Source organism: Oreochromis aureus, linkage group 8 (genome assembly GCF_013358895.1).
Source record: "Oreochromis aureus strain Israel breed Guangdong linkage group 8, ZZ_aureus, whole genome shotgun sequence".
Taxonomy (NCBI): Eukaryota; Metazoa; Chordata; class Actinopteri; order Cichliformes; family Cichlidae; genus Oreochromis; species Oreochromis aureus.
In genome coordinates, this window is record NC_052949.1 from 17,345,266 (window position 1) to 17,362,895 (window position 17,630).

The window sequence follows — 17,630 nt, forward strand, 5'->3', positions numbered from 1 at the left end:
CTGTCATTATGTTAATTGTTATCAGCTGTTTTCCCCTTGTGATTCTACTCCCTTTGATCATTCCTTATGTGTATTTAGTCTGTGTGTTTCCACTCAGTCAGTGTCAGATCGTCTGTTAACCTCACCACAGTTTTCATAGGTTTACTCCATTGTTTCTCTGTGTTACCTAATTTACTCAGTGTTCATAGTTTGTCATAGTTTTACACTGAGTGTCACAGCCTTCTGTTAACACAGTGTTCATAGCCTCCTTAGTTTCCCTAGTTCCATGTTTTTCTTCTGTAATCAGCCAATAAAGGCTCGCTTTATTTTTGAAACTACGTTTTTGTCTCCACCGTGTCTGCATCTGGGTCTACCTCTTTCCTCACACCGGCGCGCCCCGCCATGACAGTACGATCTGACCATGTCAGACCCAGCGGACAGTCCGGATGAGATTGGGGAGGAGCTGCAGCGGATCAGATGGCTCATGACGCGCATCTGTGGGTGCACGGACCCCAGGGGGTGAGTGACTGTGTGTCTGTGTCTCACGATCCTTCTATAGAGGAGAGCAAGATGTGCATTGATTCGCCGAGGCCAGAAACTATAACTGAATCGTGTTCTGAGACTGAAAGTACAGTGTTTAGTCGTTTAGAAAGACCTACTACGGAAATCATGGAGTTCGACCTCTGTGAGCGGCAGCAAGCAGCTTGCACCCACCTAGAGGAGGAGCTCCAGGGAAAGCCGTGGCTAACCCCCGATTGTCAACACATCTTTCGGGGAACACGCCTGGCTCTCGGGGGCCCTCGGAGCTGCCAGGATCTGCCACCCCTCACTTCCCCAACAGCCAATGCTTCAGCCTCAGTGGTTTCTTCAAAGAAGAGGCGACGTCCACGTCGCTGCAGCACCGCGCGGCAGCTGGAGGTTGGTGGAACTCTCGTTTCCTCTCAGACTCCGTTAATAATAGAGGTTAGTGACAATCTTTCGCCTCAAAGTCTTCCTAAGTTGCAGGAATGTGACTGTCATGAAAGGTCTGCAGACGCTCCAGAGATAAAGACAATTTCTACATGTGCTGGAGGAGCGATAGCGACCCAGTGCTCCTCAACACCACCCATTCCCTTAATAAATGATGAAAGTGTTGATCAACAGACATTTCCAGAGACAGAGGACCCGAACAAGTAGTGTCATTAAAGGATCTGTCCTACAGTCATCGCCATGAATTCAAAGTTCAAGGAGGCCAAATTGGAGATCACTCATCTGATATCAGTTTTAACAGTGTTTGCAGACAGATAGAGGAGGGGATAAAGGACAATTTCACTGAGTCTGAGATCGTGAGAGGTGTGCTAAGGATAATAAAGCCAGGGGATTTCAAGGACATGCTGGTCAATAAAGAAGACATGACTGTGGCTGAGCTCAAGGGATTCCTTCAGTCACACTTAGGTGAGAGGAATAGCACAGAATTATTCCAAGAACTAATGTGTGCCAAACAAAATGAGCATGAAACCCCTCAGCAGTTCCTCTACCGTGTTATTGGACTGAAGCAAAGAATATTGTTTGGGTCAAAACAGCCAGGGACTGATATCAGGTATAGCCCAGGCACAGTACAAGATGTCCGACCAGCAGTTTGTTTTGCTGAGATCTGTATTCGTCTGTTTTGCTCTTTGAAATGTGTTACGATCGAGAGTAGGAGCTAGCTTAGCTCGCCGCATGCTGGAGTAGCCGTTGGCTTTGTTGTTTCCTAAACTTAAGGCACCTTCTTGTAACAAAAGTACACCACGGCTCCTGTATATTTGAGTTAATGTGTTCGCAGCGACAGTTTGGTGTGTTGTCACTGTTATTGTCTAAAGTTAGTGTAATAACCTGTAATAATTCTGATCGCTCTGCAATGTTGATGTGGCGATTTACACTATACAGATATGCCATTAGTATATGGTACAGTGCTGGAATGTTTGCTTTATCAAACTATGTGTGGGGAAAAGAGTGTGATTTAAAGCTCTTAGTAACAATCAACAGAGATGACTGTTTAGAATTTTGTTTATATTATTGTGGCGAGCTCAGACAAGGAGGAGACAGAGGTATCATTTGGTCTTGCTTCCCGTGAGCTAGCCAGGAAGCACAGCCGTTTATTAGCATAGGCAGACGAGCATACAACGCTAACACCACCGCTCGGCGCAGCAACAACAACACCACACAGGGCGCTCTCTCACCCCGGGAAACACACAGTCGCAGAGAGAGAGCGTCACCTGTAACCATGGCAACGTAACAACAAAACATGACTGTCAAAACAAAACCCCGAACAGCCCTGGCCTGCTACATAGCCCCCACCTAAGGGGTCAGTCGTCCCCGACAACCCCATTACCCAACACAAAGTCCTGCAAATGTCCATGTGTCTTCCTTCGGCGCGCAGGCCGATCTCGACCAGCAGGGGAAGAGTCACTCGGATGAGAACCTGGGGTGCCACCAGCATCCCCTGCCCCGGCGGCTGCTGGAGCGGGCGGGCGGTACAGTGAGAGCCTGTCCTGGTGCAACATCGCCACGCGCCCTTGGCCCGGCATGCGGATCCGGTACACCACTTCTGTTAGCCGCCCCACGACTTCCGCCGGCCCTTGCCAGTGACCGCACAGCCTGGGGGACACCCCTCTCTTGCGAACCGGGCAGTACACCCAAATCTTGTCGCCAGGCACGAAACCTCACCCTCGGCACCTGGTGTCGCAGGCTCTTTTCTGTCGTACTCCGGCGCTGACCTGGGCCTGGCAGGTGTAGTCATGAACCACTCGCGGCCGCTCCCTCAGCCTCCTGTAGCAGTCCCTGGCCACCGACATGCGCCGGTTCCCTGCCTCGGGGACGGGGAAAGGCCCTAGGACGTCTCCTCCCACTCTCTCCATCGGGGCCCCCACCCGATGCTGCTGCAGGGGGCCATTGGAGCATTTAGTGGGGCCCTTCCGTGCCGTACAGGTGTCACAGCAGTGCACATGAAGTTCCACATCCCGTCGACAACCAGGCCAGTAGACCTGTCCCCTGAGACAGCAGAGAATTTTAGCATTCCCATAGTGGCCGGCCCCCACCGAGCCGTGGACAAGCTCGAGCACCTGCGACCGCAGTGACCAAGGCACCAACATCTGCGGGAGAGCCTTGCCCTGTTCGGGGGCCCGCCATCTCCGGTACAGGAGGCCGTCGTGGGTCTCCAGATTGTTGTACTGGGAGTAGTAGGCCTTCACTTCGGGCCCCTGTCCTGACACCCCTGTCCATCCTGGGCGTCGTGCCGCCTCCAGCCAGGCCCCCACCTGAACCAACGTCGCATCAGCCTCCTGCTCCTGCTTCAGCTGCTGCATGGTCAATGAGAGCCATCCCCCTCCGCCGGCTGTGGCCCGAGCAGTAGCCACGCCCTGTGCCTCCTGGGCCCACTCTCCCTGCCGTTTCGATAGGGGCAGCTGGTGTGGGCACAGACAGATGGGTTGAGCAGAGCCGGTGTCGATGGTGTGCTGAACCAGCCGCGTCTGCCTGCAGTCTCTGGTTCCCTGCTTTTGACCGCACTGGAGGGCCAGAGTCTCTGTACCAAGAGTGATAGCCAGCTTGGCGGTGTCAACATTGACACAGGGCGCTTCTCACCCCAGGAAACACACAGTCGCACGCAGGCCCCCAGTGGGTCAGCAGATCAAGGCCGATGATGCACTGGTCTTGGATGTCAGCAAGCCAGAAGTCGTGCACCAGCTCCAGATCCTTCACTCGGATCCGCAATGGTTTCTTCTCCCGCATGTCAGTTCTCTCCCCCATCACTGTCATCAGCCGGGTGTCGGTGGGTGACCAACCCATCACAAGCGGCCCGGATGTTCCAGGGAGCACACCAGGTCGTATTAGGGAAATGATGGACCCCGTGTCCACAAGGGCCTGGCAGGGCTGGTCCTCAACACAGCAGCTCAGGTAGAGTTCTTTGAGGTGCCCGACTAGGCCCACCACTGTGCATCGTTCTTGGAGGGGGGCAGGAAGCTGGAGCGGTGGTCCCCTCGCTGTACCGCTCTATCTGTAATTCCCCTGAGGCCACATAGATCTGGCCTTCGGGGCGGGCGCCAGGCAGTCGCGCGCCACGTGGCCAGGCTCATCGCACCGGTAGCAGCGGTCGGTCGGTCGACGGGGATGCCTCCAGGGCGCCTAGGGCTGCGGCTGACATATCCCTGCGACCTCCCCCTCACTGTCGCAGTCTGCGGCTCTGATTTGAGGGTATTTTGGGGGGGACAACTGCTGGTTAGGTCGCGAGGTGAGCACAAGCTCGGCCCTTTCAGCCTCAAGGAACGCCTCACGGAGAGTCTGAGGCATGGCCAGGCGGACGTGTTGGCGTAGTCGCTCTGGGAAAAGTCCTTGCAGAAAAGCATGCAGGCTAAGCTCCTCACGGGCTGCTGCTGGGAACTCTGGGTAGCCACGACGAGCATACAGCAACACATCCGCAGCAAAGGTGCCCAGGCTCTCCCCCGGCCTACGGCTCCGGTTGGTCAGCTGCTCCCTGCTCTGATCAGTGGAGTGCTGCTGCCCAAATCGCCTCTCGAGTGCTATGGTGAGGGCCTGGAGCCCATGCTGCTCTGACGGGGCTAGGTCAAGGAGTACCTGCAGTGCATCTCCTTCCAATGCTAGCGCTAGGTGTGTAGCAGCCTCTTCATCGCTCCAGCCTTGTGAGAGGTAGGGCTCTAGTGGGGTTAGCCTGTTGTATTTCGGTACCTTAGCTGGCGTTGCAGGCATCACTGCTCGCTGTTGGGGGCCCGGCGTGTCGGTCGACAGAGGCAGCCCATGAAGCATTGTCCTAGCGTCGGTCGCGACGGGCCGCTGCTGCGGTGCGCTCGCGCCATCGGGACCCGTCGGGGGACTTACATGGCTCCTCGCTTGCTCTCTCTTCAGTCGCCCACTTCCCAAGCAGCGAATGCTCTCCTCGACGGCTTGCTCCAGTCTCTGAGTGTCTCTCTCCATTCCGGCGAGGGTGAGCTATCTCACTTCTGACACCAATGTGGCGAGCTCAGACAAGGAGGAGACAGAGGTATCATTTGGTCTTGCTTCCCGTGAGCTAGCCAGGGAGCACAGCCGTTTATTAGCATAGGCAGACGAGCATACAACGCTAACGCCACCGATCTGAATTGGAAAGTAACAATTAGTTTCAAACTCAACTGTTTACTTGATGAGCAATCGGCGTAACAACAACAACAACAACACACAGGGCGCTCTCTCACCCCAGGAAACACACAGTCGCAGAGAGAGCGCGTCACCTGTAACCATGGCAACGTAACAACAAAACATGACTGTCAAAACAAAACCTCGAACAGCCCTGGCCCGCTACATTATTTTAGTTTATTCTGATTTGGGGCTTTGGGAATGTGAGACAGGGATGTTAAGAAGTTTTTGCAACCTGTTGTGAACACATGAATGTGTATAAATAAAGATCTGGCAGAAGTGAGAGAGGAAATACATTAACTGTCGTCCATCTCATGATTTATCTGTTTTTTTGAGAACCAGACATAATCTGTCAGCCGCCCTCTTGCTTGGGGTGTGTTACACATATGCACGAGCAATAAAACATTTCTGAAGATAGCTTCTTGACTTTATGAATCTTCTTTTTGTGCATCATAAAGGGGTGACTTCACCAGTCAGTTGTTTCTGAGTGCTGCTGCATATGAAGGATAATAATACAATGCCTTTTATGGGTACATAGATTAGATTAGATTAGATTAGATGAAACTTCCCTTGGGTGGGTTCCACTGGGAAATTCAGTTTCCAGTAGCACAGCACCGACAGAAGTTGGATGTTACAGATACAATAAGGGGAATCAGAGTAAGGATATAAGCATAAATATACCATATATACACATATATAAATACAGAATATATAATATGGATAAATAGGATTGCACATTTGAGTGAGTATATTGCACAGTGATTATTGCACAGTCGAATATAAGAAAAAAACAAATATTGCAAATATTGCACAGTGTAAAAAAGCACTACAGCTCAGTTGTTCCCGCCCTCCCTTGTCCCCATGTTTCCCCTCCCTCTCCCCTCCAATGAGGAGTTAAATAGTCTTATGGCTTGTGGGACAAAGGAGTTTTTAAGTCTGTTGGTTTTTGACTTTGGGAGAAGCAACCTGTTGCTGAATAGGCTCCTCTGATTGTTTATGACCATGTGCAAAGGATGCCCAGCATTGTCCATAATGTCCAGCAGTGTCTTTAATGTCCTTTTCTCTGCCACTGTCACCAGAGTGTCCAACTTCATGCCAACCACAAAGCCCGCCTTCCTGATTAGTTTCTCCAGCCTGGATGAGTCCTTCTTTGCTGTGCTGCTCCCCCAGCACACCACAGCATAGAAAAGTACTCCAGCAACCACCAACTGGTAAAACATCCTCAGGAGCTTCCTGCAGATGTTAAAAGACCTCAGCCTCCTGAGGAAGTAAAGTCTGCTTTGGCCTGTTTTATACAGGTGCCGGTGTTGTATGACCAGTCCAGTTTGTTGTCCACCCACAGCCCGAGGTACTTGTATGTGTTGATCACCTCCACCTCCTCTCCCTGATCTGAACTGGAAGTGGACCTGGTCTGGACCTCCCGAAGTCCACAACCAGTTCCTTGTTCTTTGAGGTGTTGAGTTGCAGGTGGTTTGTGTGACTCCATGTGACAAAGTTAGAGAGCTGTGCAAAATCTCTGAAATAGCTCCAGCTGATGCGACATGAGTCAGCTAATGGCTGCAAGTCTTTTTTTTTTTTAAATTTGATCTTTTATTCCATGTTTTCATGCAGCTCTTTATGATCCATGACTGACTCTGATTGCTATGCTTTTATGTTATTCATTCATATTTGACTTTAATGTACACTGGTGCATTACACAAAAATATGGTCTCAAAGGTTAAAGGAAAAACAAATGAAAAAAACATTTTGTAGTTGTTCATGGATTAGAGACCAATACTGGTGAATAACTTTGCAATCCCAAAAGATATGGAAATGGTTAGCTCCATCTCCCCCACATCTCCAACAAGTGTCACCAGTTCCCCGGTATCTTTCTTGAGCAGGGGTGATGAAAAATCTCATATTGATTTTCCAGCAAAATTTACGCCAAACATTAGACCCAGTGGTAGCCAACTGTATCTTGCATGCGTGGCCCCAACACTCCTCTGTAATTGACAGATTACCTTCTTTTTCCCACATTGGTTTAATATACACAGTGCTGTCGTTTTTACACCGCAGGATGCTGTTATATAATTTGGAAATAATTTTGCTTTGCGCTTCAGATTTGGTTAATGATATAAATGTTTCTACAAATTGTAATTTGTTTAGGTTCACTTTTAAGTTCTGATTAAAATAATTTCTGACCTGTAGATATCTAAATTATGGAGCCCCTCTGATGACATGGTTTTAAAAAATAAATAAATTGTGGCCACAAAATACTACTTCGTGGGCACGAAATGGGTATAACGTGCCCACGAAATACTTATTTGTGCCCACGAAATACTATTTCGAGGGCACAAATAACACACAGAGAGCTGTATATGTTTTTTTTTTAAGTGTTTATTTTCTTTTTAGGAATAAACCTAGGGGATAGTATCCTGCCACTTATAGACTACAAGATCCATAGACAGTAGAAAGCATTCAGACTTTCAGCTTTCCAGGTTGGAAAAAATGAGCCTTAAAACTGCATTCTATCTTACGGCCAGCAAATAGCGACAGTTGCATTGCAAAAATACTTGCAGACCTCTCTGTAGAGATTTTTCCTACTGAGTTTCTGGGCTCAGACCTTCAGCTTTGGTCAAATTGAATTAAATTGAGTCTGTTTTGTATATTGTGGTATTGTGGAGCTGTCAGTCCCATTTGTTCGTCTCTTCAGCGGTTCGTTTGTCTGACTCGGAGGCTTGTGGACATCTCCAGGGCGCACACGCTTTTCATTTCTCTCCGTCCGTCATCTCCGATCTCCTCCGTCTCATTGGACACCAGCGGCAAGAGCGTGGGTCCTCCTGCTGACCACTGTAACTTGGCCTTAGGGTGACCTCCCTTCAACAAGAGGGAAAACACACCAACGCCTTCGCTGCTCCAGCAGACTGAGATTGATGGAGGAATGGATGGAGCGACTGAAGAACAAGGGATACAGATAGTTACAGTTGGAACATCCTTGCAATTTTAATCGTGCAGTTTAAAAAGCAGGTAAAAGTGCGTCAGTCAGTCATACCAATGTCAGCATTTCTCCAGTGTTTCTCAACAGGATCCTGTAGGGAACAGTGTCTCACTCTACAAATAATCCCTCCTCTTTTGTCGATTTTCTCCTGATTTGTTGCCCTTCTCTTCAGAGTGGCTGTCGCCCTATAGAGTCTGGGTTCAGTCTGTATGGGGCCCCATATCTCTCCTCCTTTTATCACCTCCTCCTCTCCATCATCTTGCTCTCCCTCCCTGAATCTGAGCCAAGTCACTGAAATGTTCGGAGGGTAGAAATCTGTGATTTCACATCCCAGAGTTTGACCTTGAAAACGGTGGAGCTGACAATTTCAGACACGCACGGCCTCCTGATGAATCCTGTTTGGGATCAAAATAAAAAATTAATCTTTGATTTTTCAACATTTCCCCCAATCTCTTGTAAAGGAATTTCTTTCACTTATGTACTAATCACATTATTTTATTGTATAATGCCTTGGTGCCACTGGATTTTAACATGTCTGACACCCATACTGTAAGAAGGAAGTTGGGGGAAGCAGACCACTCCACAGGAAGAGTCTTTTGTCTCTTCGAGGACTCTGGGAGGTAGCAAGGGAGTGTGAACCTTAAGGTGTGAAACAGCTGTACTGCCTTTTGTTCCTGTGGAAGGTATTTAACTGAGAGCCATGCTAGGCTCAGTGAGACTCTGCTGACCCTGCCCCGTGGTCATGCAGGCTCTCCATCAAGCTTGGTTTTCTGTTCTGTGTGTTTTGATTAAAGAATGTTAGCTACCGCTCACCGCTCATCTGCAGGCTTTATTTAAGTGGAAAACTTCCACAACAGAATGGCGCTGTGAGCAGGGTGGTCCGTGTGGTCGCTGAACAACGGTTCCGTGGACGGGCTGATCACCCCTGAGGGAAAAGGTACCTTTGTCCTACCGGCTGTTGAAGCAAAGGAAATGGAGGAGTCACGGAGCCGTGTGTTTCAGCAACCACCGAGACCATCGATTTTGAGGGGACTCCTGCAGATGGGTGAGTGATAGCTAACAAGTCACTAGAGTTTTGTGTCTGGCAAGAAGTGAGCATGTTGCAGCCTTCGGGGAGCCCAAGAAGGTGTGTTACGACCTTCCAGGGCAAGAGCTCCGAGGGAGTCTTCGTGTAGAATCACGGAGTCTTCGTGTAGAATCACGGAGTGACATCTCTAGCGTCTTCTAAAAGATCCTAACTTCTTCAAAGGAGACTGGGGGTGGCGGTGTTCGTTCCTTGGTCCGTAGAAGGCAAGGAACCTCACGGGGGACGCCTCGTGTAGTAGGAAGAGAATCTAGATTCCAGGGGCAGTCAGCGGAGCCGGATTAGTGGCTCGAGAGGCGACTGTGGCAGACGTTCCACCAGGCGGCCAGAGACAAAACTCAATGTTTGACTGTATGGTAAGAACTGAGTAAATGTGTGGTGTGTAAGATTGCAGAGAATGGTTGTGTGGGAAAAGTTGATGTGTGTGAAAAAAAAAAAAAAAACAGTGAAAAATGGGAACAAAAACAAGAAAAGAAAAAAAAAAGAGAGGAGTGTAGAAATGTGCGTAAAAGTTGTTTCCAACTAGCGGGAGAGGGTGGTACTGCAGGCCACCAGCTCCCCTAGGGTGGACACACAAGAATTTCGCAGACTTGTTGATGAAAATAAGCAAAAAAGGAAAATAAGCAAAAATAGGAAGAGGGTTTGGTGATTTTCAATGTAGAACAACTACAATCTCTCTGGGTTTTTAAGAAAGGGGACTTCAGAACCAGAGAGGGGAGACGTGTTTCTTTAAGCAGTGATAAGAATGATCAAAATGTCTCAGTGTGTCACTTGCAGGTGAAGAACAGACCCAGATCAATTTTCCACGTGCAGCAGTCGGAAGAAAATTATAGGTTAACATCATTAGAAACACTCAAGCCAAGTTTTGGCTGAATTGTTTTACAGCTTAACTTCCATGTGTTTGTCACCCTGAGAACACAAGCTCCAAGAATCTCTCCCTGAAGACAAGAAATGCAGTTCCAGAACAACGAGATGGATATCAGGAGCTCACAGCAGTGTCCTGAGCAGTGAAGAAAAGGTCCAGCAGCAGCAGCTGTGCAAGACAGCGACAGCAAGGAGAAAAATGGCCTCATCATCACTGGATGGATGGATGTGCATTTAGAACGAGCTGCAACTTCACTGTGTGTGAATGGACCTTTGAAAAGACTGTCTGAGTTGGACATTTGCCACTTTTGGAGCAAAATGGCAAGAAGAGACAGTGGAAAACACAGGACAAAGCTGAAAGACAACTGACTCTCACTGGACTGCTGCAAGGGGGGAGAGATGAGATGAGACCACAGTGGAAGGAGCAGGGGAGAACATGGAGAACATGGCTGTTTTAGTGTGGGGAATGAAATTTGGGTTTAGGAAACTGGGAAGAAAAACGACTGCCTTGTGTGGAGAATTGAAAAGTGTCTGGAGCACCGCAAAGAGGAGAGGTACACAAAATTACACAAACAGAAAAATGCATTAATCCTACTAACACATACACACATGCAATGAAGCTCATGAAGACCAAATAGCATTTTAAGCATGCATTGCTGTTACCATCATCTTGTCCGGTTCACTTAGTGGGTTAAGAAGTGATACATAGACTAGTGAACTAATATTATTTTGGGGAAGGATGATTGAATCATTGCAGGGGTGGACAGAATGCTGCAGGGGGGTCAGATGAGTGGGGACTAATAGATTATTGAGTTTCTGGTTTCTGATGTGTGGGGGAGGTCTTATCATGACACACATCTGGTTACATGGGGGAAAACAAAACTCGTTATCTAATAGAATATTGTTGTGTGAGGTGTGTGACTGGTGGATGAAAGTTTTGGGGATTTTGCATTTTCTTTTGATTCCACTTTGAAACTGCCAATTAGTTTTGTTTTGATCTATCACTCTGAGAGAAGTATGCTTAGACAACTTCTAAAAGGAGGCCTTCATATTGTTTTGATTTTTAACAGTGCACTGAGATATTTTTTTTTTTTGTTTAGCAATTTTCTCTTTTGAAGCAGGCCTGCAATATCGGGATCGAAAGCGCTACACAACATGTTGAACAATCGCAAGTGAGTATCTCCAAAAATTAGAATGGGCTCGGGAGAAAGCCACTTATTTGGGACAATCAGAAAACAAGTCCCTGCCAAAACGGATTCAGCGAGGTAATCCAGTCTAAATTCTTTTTTTCTTTTTTGAAATGACGTCATTGCTGGCAGTAGAAACTTATTGCGTCACGAGGTTCTACTGTCAGCAAATAAAAATGGGGACTGACTGGACTGACAAAAGCTTGACTGACTTGACACCAGTATGCAAGATTGCACCTCCACCCAGACAGTGACAAAAGGGTGGATGTATGTATGTTTCTTTTTACAGGAGCAGAAAGGTGACAGCAACAGGTTGCATGGGCTTTTGGGCCGTGCTGACTTAACCTTTTAACTGCCACTTTCTGTGTCTTTGTGAATTTACCAGCGGTGTGTTATTCATGACCTTGTATTGTTTACAGTGCAGAGGTCACTGTGAGAAAGTGTGCATACAGATGCGCTGCGCTAACATCTATTTTTCCACAGCAGAGGGCTAATCATATGATCCAATCACATGATTTACAGCAGGACACACCACTGGCTAATGTTTTACCTTTCCTTAAGACAGGGCCTGGAGTGAAACTGCTCCAGGGGAGAATCCCTGGGAATTTTTAAGAGACAATGCACAACTTCATTGTGCATGTCTAATTGTGCTAAGCTGACATAGGGCAAAAGAGGGTTTTCCGTGGAAGCTTTCATTTTTAAATTGCAGAGACCGTGACATGAGGGATATGGAAGGATTGACTGAAGTGCAGATACAGACCACGACCGGGAGAAAACGCTTCAACAGGACCAGTGAGAAGCAGGGACCATCTGCAGGACAGCAGACAAACGACAGTGGGCTGCACCACTGGGCTTCCAAAGGATTGTCACGAGGAGATTTTGAACAGCAAAATCTTAAAATAAAATGAAAGAGTTTCGCCGTTGACGTTGAGGAAGACAACTAAGGTGTACGACGTGCTCTGCCTTAAATCTACAGCTGCGTTGGAACAGAAATCAAGGGATGGAGAGAGCGTGCCAAGCTCCAAAGGTGACAGCACAGAGGGAGATCAGCGTTGGAACTATGACTCTGTAAATGGCACAGACACCAGGAGCCATGACCATATAACCACCTAATGCTGTTTCACTTTGCCATGCAAAGTACTTTGACACTCTGGAGAAGTCCTTTCCTCTGTATCATTGTTGTTGCCATTTGCATGTGAGAGCTTAGATTGTGGGGAGGATTAAAGATGAACAAAGGGTGGTGGGAGAACAGTGAAGTGAGGATACACAGTGTGAAACTCCTTTAAGTGTAAAATAATGTTGATGTGATATACAGAATGTCAGGAAAGAAATTCTGGTATTAATGTGATTCTTGATTTAAGAATCAAAGGGTGGGATTGTAATGGAATTTCTTTCACTTATGTACTAATCACATTATTTTATTGTATAATGCCTTGGTGCCACTGGATTTTAACATGTCTGACACCCATACTGTAAGACAAATGGTGGGGGTCTATTTAGGAAGTTGGGGGAAGCAGACAACTCCACAGGAAGAGTCTTTTGTCTCTTCGAGGACTCTGGGAGGTAGCAAGGGAGTGTGAACCTTAAGGTGTGAAACAGCTGTACTGCCTTTTGTTCCTGGAGAAGGTATTTAACTGAGAGCCATGCTAGGCTCAGGGAGACTCTGCTGACCCTGCCCCGTGGTCATGTAGGCTCTCCATCAAGCTTGGTTGTCTGTTCTGTGTGTTTTGATTAAAGAATGTTAGCTACCGCTCACCGCTCATCTGCAGGCTTTATTTAAGCGGAAAACTTCCACAACACTCTCCTCATCCCTCATCCTTACCTCTGGTCTCTCGGGTGATGGGCTGCTTCAGGGCAATGTGGTGGACACTGACCCACACTTTCATTGCTCCTTTCTCCAGTTCAGCGCAGGGAAGTTTACACTGGCTGTAGGCTGAAACGAATCCCTCCGAATTGGGCCGAGGGGAGGACGAGGCCTGGGACGCCACGGGGCTGAGCTCGCCACCCTGGCAAAACCAGCGGAAAGTGATGATGTCTGGATGGAAATGTGACGCTCGGACCGTCAGGCTGATGACATCTGGAAGATGAAAATGTCATCAATGTAGCCTCCTGCAAAAAGCTTATTGTTAAATATGCAATGGGAAATGATAGTCTACTTAAATCACCTTTGTCTCTTTGTGTTTCTGCCAGCTGTATTTCTGACACCTCAGGAGGAGCTGGGTGACAAAACATACAAGAGATTCAGTTGCAGGAATCGCAAAAATAAAGGGAATAATAGAAAAAAAACATGTTCTTACACAGAACAGTGAACTTCTCCGACACCCTCTCCTCCACGATCTTGTCCTTGCCTATGTAGGACACCTGGCACTTAAACACAGCACCCTTGTGAACTGAAATCTGGGGTATGAAGGTGAGCTAGGAGATCAGCTGTTGAGTGCCGTTTTTGGACGAGTACAGCGGCCCCTGAGTGTGCAGCTTGTAGTAACCCATTTCACCTCTGGAGAGCAGCAGAGGACCTTTCTCTGACACTGGGGAGGTAAGAGTTAGACCATAGGGTAGATGGATGGTGATTAGGGGGTTACAGAGGCAGTTAAAGTTAGCTTTGGAAGTCCCTGTGAGTGTCAGGTGGTCAATTGTTAGCAGAATCAACGTGTTAAAGAGGGGGAAACAGAGCACGTTAAAGGGTGCGAGGCAAGTCCAACATCACCAACACTTTAATCCAAATGCATTTCATTTCCCAGCTCCCCAAATAACCAGCTTCCATCCCCCAAAATAGCTTTAAAGATTGGTGCTCCTGTGCAAATTAACTCCTTCATTCAAACAATAAGTGTAATAGCTGGAGTTCAGAAAGAAAAAAAAGAGGGGAATACGAGGCATCCTACCTGCGAGTGAGGTGTCAAAAATAGGGGTGTCATTGAGGAACCATGCGGTCTGCACCCGGTCCACCCTCCTGCCTTCAATGCTCAGCGACACCCTCCCCTTTTGACCTACTATCACTCGGGGAGGGAGGATGATCCCCGACACGCTGAGAGATTTCTGTTTCTCTGAGCAGGGTCACAAGGAATTATAAATTAAGAGACAGAGAGAGATAAGGTGATATATTTTCATACAAATATGCCATTAAATTCATTTTCTGCAGCTCCACACTTGGAGTAGGTTGAATAATGCAATAGTGAACATCAGTGGACTAAAATGTCTTCATGCACTTCATCATTCAGGTAAGGAAATACCAGAAATTCGGATGAGTGGAGAAAAGTTTCTCCCACCAAAAACGCAACATTCAGATGAAGAGATTCAAGTCTTTGGTGTCGGTGGACCTCTTTTGATGAAGCTCATAATTCAAAAGGGGGCGCTGTTGTGTTGTAATGCTTTTAGCTTTTCTGTAAAGATGAAGCTATCGTGGAAACTACATGGGATTCAATGAAAAACATGTGGTCACATTTTTATTATTCAGAACTTTTTCAAGGATTTTCTCGAACATGTCTACTTTCCGAGACAAAAAAAACAACAACTTCTTCCTCTCTAAAAAGGTTTTGTACAAACTTAGTTCCTCCTTCTTAGTCACGAAGGACAAAAATAGACTTTGCCTCATTTCTTCAATGCATGCATATCAAAAATCTCCTGCTGCAGTTGCTGCGTGGTGAGCTCTGACTCACCATCTCTTCTCCTCCAAGAAAAGCCAAAGCAAAGCAGGAAGACCAGCACTAGAGATATGCACATCATAGCCACGGCAACTTTGGCCGAGTTATTCAGCACTGGGGCCTCATCTAAGAGGAAGCAGAGGCAGAAATGTATCAGATGATTCATAGAAGGACTGCCAGAAAGAAAATAATTAAAGCAATTTTTTTCTTAGGCAGCCAGAGTTGTTTCTCTGGTACCTGTTTTTAGTCAAAGCATTGCGTTACTTCATTATGATCTTGTGAATTGCACATTCAAAACATGGTCAACCTGGTAGGGAGGTTGAATCACTTCCCCCGCTTTGGTCCAGGAAAAAGAGACAGGAGGAGGGTAGAAACTGTCTGCATGGCATTTAAGCTGGGTCTTAGTTTCCAGCACCACCCACTGATGAGGAACTGAGAGAGTGGGTGATGCTGAAGGGGGTGGGGGGAGAAGAAGAAATGGAGTCGAGCTTAATTTTTAGGTTCAGATGTGATCATAGGTCAGAAAAAGGAATCAAAACCACGAGAACAGAACCAAGACATACCGACGATAGTAAATGTAACATTACTATAGTGCAGAATAGTGAAGTTGTAGCTGATGGTGCATTCATACATCCCCTGCAGGTCAAGACTGGCTTTGAGGACGACCAGCGAGAAGTCCCCATTGACGAAGTCAGCGTTGTCCCAGCTGAAGCCTTCCTTTATTTGTGTTGCTGCTTTTCCAAACGATGCGATTTCAGAGCCATTTTTTATCCAGCTGACTGCGATCAGAGACTGGTTTATATTGTCCCCCTCAGCAGAGAGCGTCACGTTGCAGGGGAGGGTTGCGTTTGTATTTGGACTGGCCTGAATTTTACTCAAAGACACTGAAAGTAGAAAGAGATGGACAGAAAAAAAAGAACAGAACTCATTAAGGCTCCGTACTGCAACACATGAGGGCTTGTAAGATGCACTGTGCCATGTTTTGTGTGGTTGGGTCTGCATTTCAACAGCCCCCACCCCCCAACCAAAAAAAAATATGTTACAGACAAAACTATGTTATGATGAAAGGTTGTTACATATTCAATAAATGTTTCCAGTGCACTTGGTAAGAAGTGTCATGACTTCTTGAGTTATTAGGTTGTCTTTTTTTACTCTTGTCGTGTAACATTTGTGAAACAACTTCTTCTTTAGAAAGAAGAAATATCACAATCTTCCTCTTACAAGTGGAAACGCTGCCACGAAACTGATTGATGAACCAGTTAGATGACCTTATGGCATTTTCCTGTTTTTGCTGCTGCAAAACAGAACCATTCGAGTTCTTTTAAAAACAAAAATAACCCAGGGCACAAACATGCACCTTGTACATATTGTTTAGTGAAAGATACAAAATTGTCTTTCTAATGTGTTTGACTTAATTATGTAATAAATGTCATTAGAAAGCACCGAGAATAAGGTAAAACCGTAAAAGCAAATAGCTGTCTAAGGCTGAGCAAATAACACTTGTCCAGTTTGTTAACTTAAATTGAATGAACAGTGAATGCATTCTTTCTTTTCATCCCTGAGAGTAAATCAGTAATCTGACTACACTTTATTGATTCAGTGCAAATACAAGGCCTTTAAGACAGGTCCGGCCATCCAATCAGCTTAATTGGTAACTAGTACAATAAACACTTCTTGGCAGGTGTAACACAAAGTGGTGGAAAAATTTCCATCAGCATGAAGCGCTTATTTATGCTTCTCGCTAAATGATGGGCCGATCAAAGCGGATTAACAAGAAACCTAAGAATGGAGGTCAAACTGTGCCGCTGACGCTTTTGACAGCCTATTTTTGACAAGCACCTTGAATCACTTAATAGCAAACATCGTGCTGATGCACCAAAGAGGAAGAGGTTATTTTTCATGCCATGCTTTGATCAGACAGACGTTAATACTCACTGATGTCACTTCAAGTTCCACATGGTGGAGAGAGACTTATTCTGCATTACCAGGTTTATATTACATATTCTCTAGAAGTTAAGCTGTGATGCATTGTGTCTGATCGGCTGTTAATACTGTGCCATTCCCACTTAATAAAGGTCTGAACTTCACCAGACATTATAAACCCAACAGCTGCATTAGGCAGCACTGGCCACACTGGCCTATAAAGAATACAACAAAAGCTCCTTGAATATTAAAAATCACTCATGTCTCACTTCATACACTGTCATATCGCTCTGTTACATACACTGTGACTTAATCCAGGAATCAACACAACATAAAGGTCAGGTGGATGCTCACAATGTCTAACACTTAAGGTCTTTAATATGCACCATCTATAGTAAAAGATTGACATATAGCCCACCTGAGGTAGCCCACCTCATACCTTGTCATCAGCCAGAGTAAAATCAGAGCCGCCTCTGTAAACAGCCATAATACTCACCATGCTTTATCAGAGTCAGGAGGACAACATAGGCGAGGACTTTACACCACATGGCTAGGCTTGTCTTGAGACTTCTTATCATCAGGTCCTTTTCCCTGTCTTATATAGAGCTACAAGGTGACAGTGGGCGGGATTGTCCTGCAAGTCGGGGAAATAAGAAATATCGTTCCTGGGCCTCGGGAGTGAAAGGAGGCCCTTGATATGTGTACGTTCCTCCAGAAGCAAGTAAGGCCTGAAGAGCAACAGGGTGGAAACGGGAGAGAGGAAAAAAGGAGGGAGATGTGCAGGGACGCACAAGTGGGGAAACTGGTCACTTAAAATTCAGACGGGC

At 46.7% G+C, this 17,630-nt stretch overlaps 1 pseudogene; it reads right to left on the reverse strand.

Annotated features, from left to right (window-relative positions):
- Positions 1-7,626: 7,626 nt before the first annotated feature.
- On the reverse strand, positions 7,627-17,476 carry LOC120432734 (annotated as a pseudogene).
- Between the last annotated feature and the right edge of the window lie 154 nt (positions 17,477-17,630).